At 41.8% G+C, this 15156-nt stretch overlaps 1 long non-coding RNA gene across 1 annotated transcript in view; it reads left to right on the forward strand.

Annotated features, from left to right (window-relative positions):
- The window catches only part of LOC130514054 (uncharacterized), a 91561-nt gene extending 76617 nt beyond the window's left edge, over window positions 1–14944 (forward strand). Inside the window, exons 4-5 of the long non-coding RNA XR_008946895.1 lie at window positions 14561–14639; window positions 14793–14944. This is a non-coding gene — a long non-coding RNA (uncharacterized LOC130514054). The remainder of the gene's footprint in view (window positions 1–14560; window positions 14640–14792) is intronic.
- Window positions 14945–15156: the final 212 nt, after the last annotated feature.

Consider the following 15156-nt stretch of genomic DNA (forward strand, 5'->3'; position numbering starts at 1 on the left):
CAAAGGAGCAGAGCTGAGGTATGTCCTGCAGGGCACCATGCTGAGCACAACCTGGCGGTGCTGCAAAAGCCATTTTTCAACGAAACATTTGCGTATTCAAAATTTTCTCTGGAGTTAAATGAGCTCGGTCTATCAGACTTCAGCTTTATCGACCTTGGCATTTTTTTAAATGATCATTAATTAAAACACATCTGAGAAATCCTGGATGACCTCACATGTCAGTATTATACTTCAGATTGCTTCTTCTAAACCAGACATCCTAATCGAGTGCATGTCTAATTTATGGTGCTGGAGTTTGCCATTAAGGGCCTGATCTATGGAATTAAATAACTAGTGGACCTTTGTTGGTCCTGGATGGTAGATGGAGGAGGAAGGGAGATAGCGTGATGAATTGCCCACCCCTCCTCTACCTCATCCTTGACTTTGAAAAATACTGTCTCTGCATTTTAGGTCAGCTTCTGACAACAATTAGGCACCATAAAACAGATAGACAGTGACCTTCTTCTCTCTTCTTTCTTAACCTTTTTTTCCACTTCTTTTATCATATTTTCATTGATTGAAATATTGGCAGTGTAGAGCGAAGTGTGAAGCTTTTTTCTTCCTGAAATGTGATGGCAACATGCAGATTAATTCATTGATAAAGCTGGCAAGATTCATCAACATAGATATTCCAGTTCTTACAGCACCAGACCGCTTCATATCAACAAAGATAGAGAAACAATCGTCTGACAAAATGATCACATCAATAACCACGTCTTTATTGAGAGTCCCGTCATTTTGCTTCTTTTTCAGTTAATTTTCCCAAACGTCACTATTGATCTCGCAATGTGATGCAGGTCAGGCCAGCTAATTCCCTTTTTCATTAGAGCTAAGCCTCCCAAATTCTCTTAGTAGAACTGCCTCTTAGGGGCATCCAATCTCCTGCCTCTCCCAATGACATGAATATAAGCCAGCGCTGATGGGGCCTGGTGTAAATGTATTAGCCCTGTGCTTGTGCCCCTAGCACAGCCAGCCATAATTATGTTAGGAACCAACGAGACAGCTGGGAAATCAATATGCTAAGACAGATTGAGTGGAGATGTGTGGCCAGTGGAGTGGGAATAGAGAGGCCTGGCAGCTCCCTGCGGTGCGAAGGGGCTAGAGTCAACGATTAAGCCATAGACTTAGCATTTACTGCTAAGATTCACTGCCTGAATCTAGTTAGCATTTAGGGAAAGATCGCTGCAAGCACACAATGTTAGTGTTAGATAGGAGCTTCACTCGTTAGCCGAGTATCCCATCATCGGCTGGTGTAGGCTCAGGGCTGATGGACTCCATCGTGCTTAGCACGCGGCTGTGTGAATCAGTAGATCAACCGCTTGACGATCTCGAAGCAAGTGCTGTTCTTTGCCACCCTCAGCGCAGATTTTGGTTGGGAGGTCTAATGCAGGTGACATTTGGCTGAGCCTCACAATGGCTTATGAATGGATTTTCACAAAAAAGGTCATCATCTCAATCGCCAATATTGCGCGGTAGCCGCTGAATATATCATCAGGACCTTAACAACGTCTTATTCCTAATTTAGAATTGATATAATTGGAAATGCCTCTCTCCTTTAAATTATGGCATTTCCAGAATCTGCTCATTAAAAGAATCCCTCTCTTCTATACCTTTGCTTTACCTTGTAACAATATTGGATTTTTTTTTCTTAGCAAGCCTACACCGCCTTAAACTATAGAGGAGAGGAGGAGGAGGAACAGCAAGTAACTCCACAAATGGACATGGGTCAAATGAGTCAGTGGCTTGGTCTTAAATGTGATGATAGTCTGTGTAAACCGAAGCAGTGCTGCAATTTTAATCAATTATGGAGGGAGACTGCAGCATCAAGGCAAAAGTTCTATGGCAGGAGGATGGACCGGGCATTTGTTTGTGTGTGTGTTTGGGTGTTTGCGCGTATGTGTGTGTGGCAAAAAGATGGAAACTGGAAGGGATGCAGAGGGTGTGGTGGGATTGCATCTGCTCTCAGGCCCAATCAGTAGCCTCGAAGACACCCTTCCCTAACAATGGGGCCCCATCAGTGTGCAAGGAGCGGAGTCACAGGCATAAGTGCACCCAATAACTGTGCAATTTCTGCCCATATGACCATTCTGACACAATTGCTCTAATTTTCCTCCTTTGAAATGACCGATAAAAGACTTCGGTAATTGCTACGGCACAGAATTTCTTCCATGATCAGGAATCAGGAGGAGGGGAGGAGAAATGGAAGGATGGCAACCAATAGACAATGTGTGCATTTGGGTGTGTAAGTGCGTGTGTGTGTGTGTGTCTGTGAAAGGGTGAGATGTGTCACAGCCCCAGGGCTTGAGAATGGAGACTAGAGTGTCAGTTTGTGAAAAATCTCAAATTAATACTTGTCATTGTCCCTCTGACTACCCCCCTCACCCCCCACCCCCACTCCCTCAGTGACCATCCACTGATTCCGCCAAGGATCTTATTAAGTGTTGGTAATTTGTCCAGACAATCTGGTGGAAATCAGTCAATCAGATACCCTCTTGGAAACGATAATCAAAACACGGAGTCCTAAAGGTGTTGTTGGCCACTCTCTTGCCCCGGCTGTTTCCATATGAGTTTGTTATATTAATACAAGTGCATAAGCAATTTATGCTACCAATACTACTACTACTACTACTACTACTACTACTACTACTACTACTACTACTAATAACAATAATAATAATCGGAACTAAGTTGACTGGGTAGGAGAGAGTATTGGCAATTACTGGCAATTTTGATTTGGAATTAATAAACAAATGATTTGCATAACTAGTGTGTGTAAAATAATATGCATATGTACACAGGTGTGTAAGTAAGAAAGATATTTGTGTGAGGTTTAACCCTGATAACTTGGGTCCAACCTGTGTAACTCCCCACTTTGACCTTGTCCCTTGTAATCAAACACCCTTTATCTGATGCCATGTGTTTGTGTGTGAGTGTGTGTGTATGTGTGTGTGCGCACGCGTGCATGCGTGTGTGTGCCTGCGTGCAATGCCTATCTCATTGGAACACCTTGTATTCTGGAGTGTGTCCTAACTTGATTGAAGTTCACAGGGGTGGAAGGAGAGGTAGAGAGAGACAGGGGAGACTAAGAGAATAGTGTTTTAGCTGCCTCACTAACTAACTAACAACCAATCAGCTTCTTGAAAATGTGAGTGTCTGTGCCAACATGCATGCACATGTGTGACACATTGTGACAGACTCCTGAGGTGCAGATTCTAAACACAGTCTCGGCCAGTGCCTGGGTAATGTTGGCTAATAGCTTAATCAATACTTATTATGGCCCTACTGGTTCACTAAAGTGAGAACAGAAGCTCACAGTGGCTCGGTGTAGAGACAGAAAGACAGAAGGGGAGAGGGAGAAAGAGGAGTAGAAGAAGAAATGTCTTCTGTTGATCCAGATGGACAGGCTAACTTCCCTCCTGGGATTTCCGTATTCAGGAATCCAATTTTCCCAGTGTGATTGACGCGGATTGGATCCAGTGGAATAAGGCTAACTCCTTTAGCTCCTCCAATAAAGCACTAATGGCTCTGTCGCCATGTTTCCAACTTTTTCTCCTTTAGCCGACCAGGTTTTCCACAATTAGCATCAGCAACTGGGTGGCCGGTTGAGATTAAGTGGGGAGAACAAGTGGAAGTGGAATAGAAAACGGAAGAGCCAGAGTAACTTTGGACAGTGGTGATTAGTTAGAGACATTAGTTATATAAATGTCTAGAGAACACCATCTTCTCCCAGCATCTTTGGAAAGACATAAATGAAACAGGATGGTTAAAAATGAGAGTGTAAAATTACAAGATTCAATGTTGTAATTTGTGTCTAAAGCTCCTTTTTCAATCTTACTGTACAATCAGAAACTGAGATGTTGTACTTAGATCTTCATTAGAGGCAGCTGCAGTCTGCAAATCTACATATCACATATGACAATTACGTTGAATGGGAAGCATTTTGAACACTCTCGATAATTAATATATGTGGATGCAGGCCTCATTAAATCCAAAAAAATGTTAGAAAAAACATGTTATTAGCAATGACAGAATATAAATTGGAAAGAAAATGTGAAGCATGAGGGTTCATTATCAAACTAAGCATCTTCTTAAAGAGAAAAAACAATCATTTTATCAAAACCAACAACCTATTTAGGTGTGTACAGCAGACAAACTTGTAAAATGAATTTTTATCTCATTAGACAAATAGCATTATAGAAGAGAGAATAATCAAATATATGATTGAGATAAGAAGTTGTAATGATGAAATATATTTCATCAAAACAAAAAAATAAGTTTAAAATGAGATTTAAGCACGTTCTTTGTTCTCAAAGTCTGTTTTCTCCCACTTCGTTGCAGCAGAGCAGCTGCTGCTTTACTCAGAATCTATATGTAAATAAATAAGGCGTGTCTGTTTCTCCTGTTTGTGAGAAAATGCAGATCTGCTTTTAACTGCACATAAAATGTGCGGGAAATTCTTTGCATCTGTTTGGGTATGTGGCTTTACAATTGTGTAATGGAAGCTAACTGCCCGAACACAACGGGGAATCTCGTCTACCCACCGGTGCAACATGGCTGCTGCAGTCTCCTCCATTACGTTTGCATGTGGCAAAATCCTTATTTTTGCATAAATCAGGACCTCTGTTTTTGCTATGCTTTAAAATGGCATAGGCGCTTATCATTTTTCATAAACATGCACACTTAGAATAACTAGGATGGATTCTGCCATCTAATATCTGACTGTGCTTTTCAGTTATGCTGCATTGCTTCTACTGAAAATGTAGCTAAAAGAGGTGCTTATTTCATAAATCACGCATGCGCTCTCATATAAAAGTGACAAACGAGCATGCAAACGTACGTATAGTGAGAAGCAATCTAGAAAACAGTTTCTGTTCACACGTACAAGCTTTGCGGGGAAAATAGGTGGGATCACTGGAGGAAATGCACACGTTGATTGACAGGTTAATCATTCTGCTGCGGTGTGTATGCATTTGTGTGTGCATTTGTGGTTAGCGGGGATGAAGCGTATGGGTTGAGCATGTGTGTATGTGCGTGTGTGCTGACTTTGACAGCTCCATACAAGAGCAATAGTGACTTTGGGGATTCAGTCATTCAGACATAGCTGGCAGCTTATGACTGCCAGACCCACAAAACTGGAAGTTAATACAGTGTCTGCACCACAGTTATCTATACAGAGACCACTGTAGCATTGGAGAGCTTTAATGACTGCACGGCTACATAATATTTCATTTAAAGTCCTTCAATATCTTAACGTATAATGACCTACATAAGAATAGTCACAGAAAGGTAATAGAATAAGGTAACGTGTACTCAACAATTATTAGCATGCTGTGTATATTCATTCTTCTCTGGAATCAACTAGTTTTCCCAGCATTTTGTTTGCTACTGTCTCAGTTCCGCTCCGTGGTAGCCTAGGTCAACCTTGTTCCCACCTCCTGGCTCCCAAGGGCCTGACCCTGAACTCAGTCACCTCTGACAGCTCCTTAATATCATCCCCAGCCCTCCAGCCACTGATCCTGGAAGAGATATTTCCTTATCCTTCTAATGGTTAAGGTTAGGGAGCTGGTCCATGGTAATCTGACCCTGAATCTGTGGTGGGAGACAAGTTATTCCTCAGGCATCTGCACTGCCGACAAACAGAGAGAGGCGAGGTGAGCCAGGGGGCAGTATGGGTCTAACAACCCACCCAATAGCAAGGTTGTAAAATGTTCGCGCGTGTGTCTGTGTGTTCGTGTGTGTGTGTGTCCGTATGGTGTTTGCTTGCATTTTACTGAGAGAATACAGTTTGAAAAATAAACACAATTTTTTTTCTACTTTTTTATATGCCTTGAAATTAGAAATGTGTGTTTGTGTGTTTCCCTTGTGTGTGAGGTGTGTGGAGGCGCGGGAGATGTCATGTTCAGTTTGTGTTTGGCTAACCCCGTGGTCACCATTCCTAATAGCTGGGTCTACAGGGTGTAGACACATGCCAATATTCATTGGCAGTTGAATCAAGCCACTTAGATGCCATCTGTAAACAGGACTCAGAGGGCTTTGAATTAAACCAATGGCTGGAAACAGCAGAGCTCAGTGCAGAGATTACCAAAGGTTCAATGCAGGTTAATGAGCTTTGCTGCCATGAATCAGTTATATAGATTCTAGCAGGGATTGGCTGGAAAGCATGCTATTATAGAGGCATGCTATTATTAATTATTGCTGCTGTTGTGTATATTTAGGGGGGAATTCTGAGTGCATCAATATATCACTTAGGAAATTTGATTAAAATGTTAAAAGACTTTTCATCAACAAACTCAAGTATGCAAACGTCCGCAAGAGGTTACGGTTTTATATGCCAGGTAATATCGGCTTTTAGATTTACTAATATAGATTTGGAATTTGTGTTTTTCGGCATCCACAGTGACCTAAAATAGCACAGCATGTTTAATTTATCAAGCTAATTAAAATGCCATTATGTGTGGAAAAAAATCCATTAGTAAGACACACAACTGTTGGGAGGCCTAAATAGATTACAGCCTTAAAGTCATTAGTAATTAATGCATTTAACCAACAATTTCAACTCGTTAAAAAGTAAAAATACTGTTTAACTTACAACTGACACTCTGAAAACAGTGTATTTTTAACATAATATGACAACTGTGTCAATTTATTGCAGCCACTTTGTTTTTTTCTCTCCGCTTCTCCCGCTCTCTGCATTCTTCCTGTCTCCTTATTCCTTTTCGCCACCGTGGCGTTCTGCTCACCAACACTGATTCATAATCTATAGCGGTGCCTGGGAGACCAGCAGCTATTGATTTAATGCCTACAGTAATCCAGCGCTGTATCCGCTGCTTGTTAGAGATGGTGGGCCCAGGAATTGTGCCTTGTAGAGTGAGCCAGAGAAGTGCTGGGACAAATGGGGGAGACTTTCAGTTATACTTTATTAGTCAAAGGAAAAAAAACTGAAAATCAGGAATCGTGTATGAAATGTCTAAATATCTCTAAGCATGAACTTAATCATCCATTTACACAGGTTCATATCCAAAACAAGATGGCAAGATTGTGCCCACAAGCATGTGACTTCAGTTCCCATCTGAAACCTTTTAACCTGTGTGCAAGAGAGCATTGTGTTTCTCTGTGCAACTTCACAGCAGCTTTCTTCAACTAAAAAAAAGATTTCCTGGATATGAACACATATGTTGCACTGAAGAATCAGCTCGTTCTAACCAGCTACCATAGCTCAGGGGGATCCTGCTCAAACCAACAACACTTTCTCTTTAACTGGGATCCCAGTTTTCTTTTGGAAACCAGTCATTGGTAGGTTGGTTGGTAGGTTGGTTGGTAGGTTGGTTGGTTGGTTGGTAGGTTGGTTGGGGAGGTTGGTTTTGTAGGTTGGTTGGTAGGTTGGTTTTTTAGGTTGGTTGGTAGGTTGGTTGGTAGGTTGGTTGGTAGGTTGGTTGGTAGGTTTGAGACCCCTGGGTTGATGGAGATATTTAATTTCTAAGGTTGTGTTTTAAATTGTCCCAAGTGTAATTGTGTGACTGAATAAGGTGTGTACCTGTCAATGGATTGGTGGTGCCAGAAATCTAATATAAAACAGAATCAGGCTTATCAGGTGAGGAATGGAACATGTCATGTTCTTTACATGATGAAAACTGTATACAGAAATCATTCATTTCAGTTCTAATTGTCTGTCTCTATATAGCTGTCATTGACTGTCAAGATGTCCTCTGTTCCCTTTACAATAGTGAATAAGAGAAGGCTGAATCGGCCTCGACATAATCATAAAGAGTGTTAATCACGCACGATACAAGAATAATAGACAATGTCACTTGCAGTTCATTAAGCATCCAGGTAAGTGGATATGTAATTTTATCGCTATTATCAAATCGTTCTTCAATTCAGTTTTCTCTAATTTGGGGTTGGCCCATCTGTCAGCATAATGACAGTCCTTTCAGATCTTTATAATTCTGAAAAAAATACATATGTGAGCATCAGATTTGCTCTTTTCCATGGGTGTCCTTGTATCTTCTATATATTAAGCACCAAAATATTTACTGTACTGGCAATTGAGGCCAGTTTAGCTAGTCCTCACAACTTCAAAGGAGTGTTTGAGGGTTAAGAAATGGTTATAAAGTAAAATTTAATATTAGGTTTGGATTTGAGTTAGTGTTAAGGTTTTATCAATCTTTATTTATATAGCGTCTTATACAATCAAAATTATTTCAAGGTGCTTTCCAGAATCCCAGGGCCTAACCCCAGACAAGCAACAGTGGCAAGGAAAAACTCCCCTTTAACAGGAAGAAACCTTGAGCAGGACCAAGATCATGTAGGGGGACCCTCCTGCTGATGGGTAGAGAGAGAGAGAGGAGAGGAGGAGGAGAGGAGAGGAGAGGAGAGGAGAGGAGAGGAGAGGAGAGGAGAGGAGAAGGAGAGGAGAGGAGAGGAGGGAGGAGAGGAGAGGAGAGGAGAAGGAGGGGGGAGGAGGGTCGAGGTCTCGGATCTTCTAGAGGAGAGAGAGGAGAGGAGAGGAGAGGAGAGGAGGAGAGGAGAGGCACAGAGCACAGAAACACACACAAAAATACATTATACAACGGGTCAGCGGGGCTGGAGGTCATCATGCAGCTCCGAAGGCGGTGATACCTGTAAATGAATATGGGGGGGGGGGGGGGGGGGGGGGGGCAGAAAGACTGCACAGGAGTTTTAGTTGTGATGGTTTGGGTTGGGAAAGAGTGCTAGATAATGCATTATGTCCACAAATGTCCCCACAAATATATAATATATTCGTGTGACAAATGAGACTTTGACAGCTAGAGTACATGCCTCAATCAAGCCATCAATGTGGAGACAGAAAAGCACACTGACCTTCATTAGCCTTGGCCAAATAATTAACTGACCTCGCCTAATAAGCACTCACTCGACCTCCGCACACTCTTTCTCTCTCTCACGCACACACACAACCATGCCTTGTGGTTTGTATATGCCTCTAATGAAAAGAGGACTGACGCACAAGGCTGATTGCTTTGTTCTGATGAGTTTCTGGCCTAAGTAGCCCACTTGATTGATGGATAGATGAATGAAAGAATGGAAGGATGGACAAAAGCAGACAGATGAGGGAAAACTCTGGAACAGATGAGCGCTACTGGCAGGGCAATATGCCAACAGGCAGAAGAAAATCAGCAGTGAACTTGTTTTGTAAGACAAAGGGTATTTATTGAACTTTAGACCTGCAAGGCTGAAGCCATAAACAGCATTAAAAACATATGGCTCTTTACAATCCACAAAGACAAATAAATAGTCAACCGCAAGTTCAATTCCAGCTGCGTTATGTATTCAGTGCAGTCGGCTCTCGTCGTGTACTTTATGCACAGTCACATCACCGTGACCAACGCACTAATCTCTGCCATTCTCCTCTGGCAACAATGAGCTGAAGGAGGTTAACTTCACCTTCCAGAGTAAATAGAAAAATGAACCCCGGTGGCTGAGAGGGAGGAGGTTATAAACAATGGTTATTAACTTCTGTGCTCAGGGAGATTTGTGAATTGTTGCTTTTTGCTGTAGATTTGGGGAAAAAAATAAATGAGGACAATTAATGGAATTTGGTGCTCTTGAGGAGTCACTTGAGTGATGAATTCTAATTTTATTTCAAATTCACTTTATTGTTCCTGCATATTCACCTATTCTCTGCACAGTCTGACACTGATGTCTCCAAAAGTGCAGCTATAAAAGACCTCCTCAAAAGGAAACAAATGCAGACACATTACAGCACAGAGTAAAACAAGTCAGATTTAAGGAATAACACATTGCTTACTTCAGTCCACTTCTTTTCATTTTTTTTGTTTGTTTGTTTTCACAAATTAAGAGCAACCATAATGTGTCGCATATTCTCTCACCAGATATCAAACTAAGCACTTGGACTTGTTGCGTTCAAGTTTCCATTGGCCTGCCTTTACCATTTTCGCCTTAATCCAATTTAGTTGAAACTGTTTCAGCAAATGCAACGACATTTACCTCATCTTCTGCTACAAGCTTTCCAAATCACAGGCTTCAGGAAAAAATCAATACAAAATGCCAGTTTAGCAGCAGATGTATGCTCCCTAAGAATGCTAACTTTTCCTCTTCATGTCTCTCTCCGATTTCCTGACAGATGAAGGCGACTAAGAGCAGGAAAAGATGCTCTTCACCGACAACCTGTGGGGGGAAGGGGCGGGGGGGTGATATTGTGAAGGATGTTTATAAACTACTCGTGCTTGCAGGCCCAATGCACAATTGTCTTGTCCAAGACGCTAACCTTTAGCATCTCGTTGCGCTTCGGCGCATCTTACAAAGTTCACTGAGAGAAAGAAGCCTCGACCCTGCGGATGATTTGGAGGACTGAAAATACCACTTTCATTTATTATTTATCCGGTCCGGCTGAGGGAAAAGCAAGCCGTGGCGCTGTCATACCTGAGTGGCTAATGTAGGAAGTGGCCATCTCACTGCTACCCAGGGGAATCAAAGCCCATTACTGGTTTGAGAGATGGTCTAATGTCCAATGAGAACACACACGGCCAGATCAAAGCATGACGGTGAGAGGGAAAGGTACACACATTCTAAGCAAACAAGGCGTCGAAGATGAGAGTCCAACATTGTAATGCTTCGGGCGGTCCGGCAGAGATGAGAAGTAAACATTTAGTTTAAGTCAAGCCTGACGTGCAAGATTTACCTTTTATTTTTCAGTATTTCTGCAACCTGACTGTAAAACACTGAGAAATACACATTCTCATGTATAATTCATTCATCTTAAAGTGAAAAACTAGAGTTTTTTATTTGGAGGATGTCTTGTATGAGAGGATTACCTCAAAGCGTATTTGCAGGTTGGAGGCTATGTTGTCCTCTTTCTGCTCTACTGTGTATGTGTGTGTAATTGTCAGGATGGAAGCTTAATGACCCTTTAGATCTGCAGCCGAGCTAATGAAGCATGCGTATGAAGCACTGGCCTATGCCTTTAATGGGATATTCCTATCAATACCATAGATTGGATTAATATTTCAAAGTTAATGTTTTTGTTGAAGAATTTGCCAAACAAACATGAGACGAGGCTTCACAGCCACTTGCGCAGGAAAATGCAATTTTCTCAGACTTAGCCGCTCATCTTTTTAATTACCGGCTTAATAGCTTTATAGATTTTTGAAAGATGGATTCTTATTGGCATTTTTATAATTACTGGTCTTTATTGCTTTTTATGAAAATAATTGTCAAGGCTCATTTAGCCCACAAACCCCTCAGGCAGGGCAGATGTGTTTCAATGATGGAGGCAAATAACCCCCAAAACAGGGGTTTTCATTTCTCAACTGCCCAACCTCTGTAATTGGTGTTCTTTGTGTTTTCATTTAAATGATATTAGATTCAGATAAACAATGACTTACACATCAGTGAAATCCCTCAGTTTCTAAACCAATAGAGTCTGTTTTTAGAACCAATGTGTACAGATTGGATGGCCTGTTCAAACACGCTGTGCACCCCAGAGGCAACTAAAGCCTGAACAATAGGCCTACCCGTCAGCCAATGGTGATGCAGAGCTTGGCCGGAACATCACATATGTCAACATGCTATCGAATGTGCTACAACAACTGAACCTCCTCAGCATTAACACATGTACGAAATCACGCAAGCCAAGGGCCTCCTCAGCGCTCTGACCGGAGAGAAAATACGTCTGGACACTTCAACGAAAACATATTTAGAAGAGCTGGCCACAGTTTCCTCACAGAGTCTGCAAAGGCCTTCAAGTGCAACAGCCTTAGACAAACAGTGGCTGGAAGCCATACCTTTCTAATGAGCCTGACTATGAATTCTAGCAGACAGAAGAAATTCAACTCTATAGATTTGTGGGATCGGAAAGGAGGCAAATTATCTTTCGCAAAAAATTCATGCCCACCAATGAGAGTGCCTTTTCCAATCTCTATTTAATTTAGCACAAGATCCTGCATGGAGCTGAGAGTGTGCGTTTGGCTGTCCTCATCACCACTAAAAAGGAAATATGCATTGATTTAGCCCTGAACCCCTGTTTTACTTGGCTGGCCCGCCTCACTGTGGTTTCCCCAGTACATTCCCAGTCCCTGCTCTGCCGTCCAGGACCCAGGCTGAACAAAGACAATCACCGGAAAGAGTATTTAAAACATTTTTGGACTAAAGTGGATGTAAATTTCACCCTTTACATTTGCCAGAAGCATCTGTTTTATCCATGAATTCAAAGATCCAGAAAGTCTAAGCTGTGGAATATTTCAACCCGTGCTTTATTTTATTGGTTTGGAAGCACCAAAGGAAAAGAGAGCAAAGTCAAAATATGATGTTTCCCCCATGGATTGCTGCTAATAGGCTGGCCTGCCCGGTCTGTAAGCTTTTGCAGTTTTTCATAACAGGCGCATGGGTGATTACTGTGGCCAGGACTGGGTATGTTCACAGCAGTAACTGGTGAGATCAGGTCATTTACTTGAATATTACATGTGAACTAGCTGCCAATTCATAAACATGGCTCCAAAATTAGACTCAATTTTCCTTTTCAGAGAGGAACTTTGGTTTTTTTTTCATTGTGTGAATAGGTGGTGGCTTAAACCGTCATGGCTTTTGCTGCATCTGCTAAAATGTTAAAAGTGGTCCAAGTTTTCATTACAACATTTTTTGGTCAGTTCGACTTTGGATCCTGAGCTGTGGAGCAGAGTCAACATCTCTGGAAGAGCCTGCGTGGATGTCTGCTACACATGTGAATATGCTCGACAGATGTTAGCTGGCTCCCAGGCAGCAGGCCCTCCTCCCCTGGCCTTTTTGGCTCTGCTTGTGACATGGTGACACACAGTAGCATCTGGAGTTCAGACTGGGTCAACCAGGGCAAACTGAACGATACAGAGCAGTACCTCACTTGTTTCCCCAAACCTACCACAACTGTAAAACAGATGATACTAAGAAAATACTGGAGCAACGCTGCTTTCCACAACTAGTGGACATAATAGCACACTTTGGATTGGATTTTCTTTTTTGGAGTGGTGGTAGCTCAGTCTGTTGGGGGGCTGGGCTGAGAAACGGAGGGTTCTCAGTTTGATCCCCAGTGCAGACAAAACATGGAAGTGTTCTGTTAGTAGGTACCGAATCCACAAATGCTCATATCGGGCCCTGCAATGAACTGGCGGCTCATCCAGGGGTGGACCCTACCTTCGCCCATTTGTGCAGCCTCCCCGTGACCCCGGAAGGGATAAAGTGGTTAAGAAGACAAGACTTTGGATTTTTGATTAACAATTGACTTGATTCCAGTCATATGGTGACATTAAATGAAACTATATGACATGAAAAGCAAAAGCAAAAAGTAAGAGAGATTCTCTTCAGCAGGATTCATGACATTTGACATAAAACAAGGCATTTTTACCCCATTTGCAACATCTGCCAAAATCATTAATTTGCTTTACCTAGTTGTAACCCACCTTACATTGACCACCAAAACAACATTTTCAAAATTCCTCTATGCTACTTTGATTTAAAACAAGAAACTATTTTTTCAAACATACATACAATTGACTATACAGCTATATTTGTAATGTTTATTTTAGTGCTCACACTCACGAAAGGTTTTTCCTCACAAAGCAGTCTTTGAAACTCAAATCTCAAACTTATATGTGCATGCTAATTAAACTGAGCCCTATAGCATCCAAAATGAAAGACCTCACACTTCAAATCAAGCCCTACAAGCTGCTGAAAGCGTGCCTGTAAAACAAGATGCTACTTTGTTGTTTTACTTTTAAAAGAGGTGCAATCGAAAGGATTTGTTTTGAGCCACTAAATTGCACTTGTTTTTAAACTCGCTGCTGATTTACGATGATCTTTTTTAGCAGGATTGCTGGGTTCTTCGCTCTGGCGTTTTGACTGTCAGTGATGAATATTTAGTAGATGTAAACACGCACCTATTTAAAAATACCCTTGTGTTTCTCTTCAGTGCCTTTGGGTTTTCACTTGATAGGGAACTCTTTGTCTGAGTTTCCATCGTTAGTTGACAGCGTCTAGCATGTTCAGAGACAGTCAAGCGTCAGCTCATGAAACAAACATTTAGCAAGCTCACAACAGCGAAGCTGCCAGTTGACGTGCACCGATCAAATCCATCCCGTCATGTAAATAACTTGTTTCAGTGTGCTTTCAATTAAAGCGGAGGACGGAGTGCCATTGCTGCCTTTGATGGATGAGCTTAGATATTGGAGTGTACCGTTGGATGACAAAACGTTCCCCCACTCCACCTCAACTCCTCTTTTCTATTGATTGCCCGGATAGTTATTCATCAGGGCGGTGGCCACTGTCAGATCAGCTGTTTCTTCTGCTCACAAAACACATTTTCTTCATTTATTGATAAAGCTATTTGACCTTTTATTCAAATGTGCACGTGTGTGTGTGTAGCTGTGTAACTTACACACATCTGTGTTTTCTTTCCCCGCGTTCCTGCCAGAGGGTCGAGGATCACTGCAGCTACATGAACAAAGTCAGGCTGTTTTCATTAACGCCAAATGAGTATGTCTATTCTTTGCAGATGTCCGTTTCAGCTGCGCCTGGGCCTGGCTATCACATAACGAAAATAAACCAAAAACCCGTTTTACAGTTTGGCAGAGGTAAGCACAAACACAGACACAGACGCATACGCGCGGTGGACACAGATGGAATTTGTACACGTGTGTCTGTATTCATACACATCAGTGGTCTCACACATGCAGACTTGCATATACTTATTCAACAGTTTTGCATATTTTTGTTCTTCTGTAAAGGTGTGGACAGGTGGGTCCGGCGTCAGGTTCAAGAGCACATGTGGCTTCAGTTAGAACAGCCAGAAATGGAGATTTTGCATACAATTTCTGCTGAAAGTGTGTTCTTTTATGTGTGTGTTTCTCATATTAAAAAAAATAAATAAAAAAACAAACCGGACTGTTTATTGTGGCCAGTGTTTCTTATTTCCATATGTGGAAAAACAGCCTACAGCCTTTTAGTCATTAACTATTCGACTTGGTGGGTTTGTCATAATGTGCATCATCACAAAAAATGTCTGTCAGATTTGAAAATATGCTATTTTAATCTCCTTGTGGAACCATCTGAACATCAAACTTGTAAGAAAGCTACCCAAGGAAGCCCCCA

This window comes from Takifugu flavidus, chromosome 17 (assembly GCF_003711565.1).
Source record: "Takifugu flavidus isolate HTHZ2018 chromosome 17, ASM371156v2, whole genome shotgun sequence".
In the NCBI taxonomy this organism is placed as follows: domain Eukaryota; kingdom Metazoa; phylum Chordata; class Actinopteri; order Tetraodontiformes; family Tetraodontidae; genus Takifugu; species Takifugu flavidus.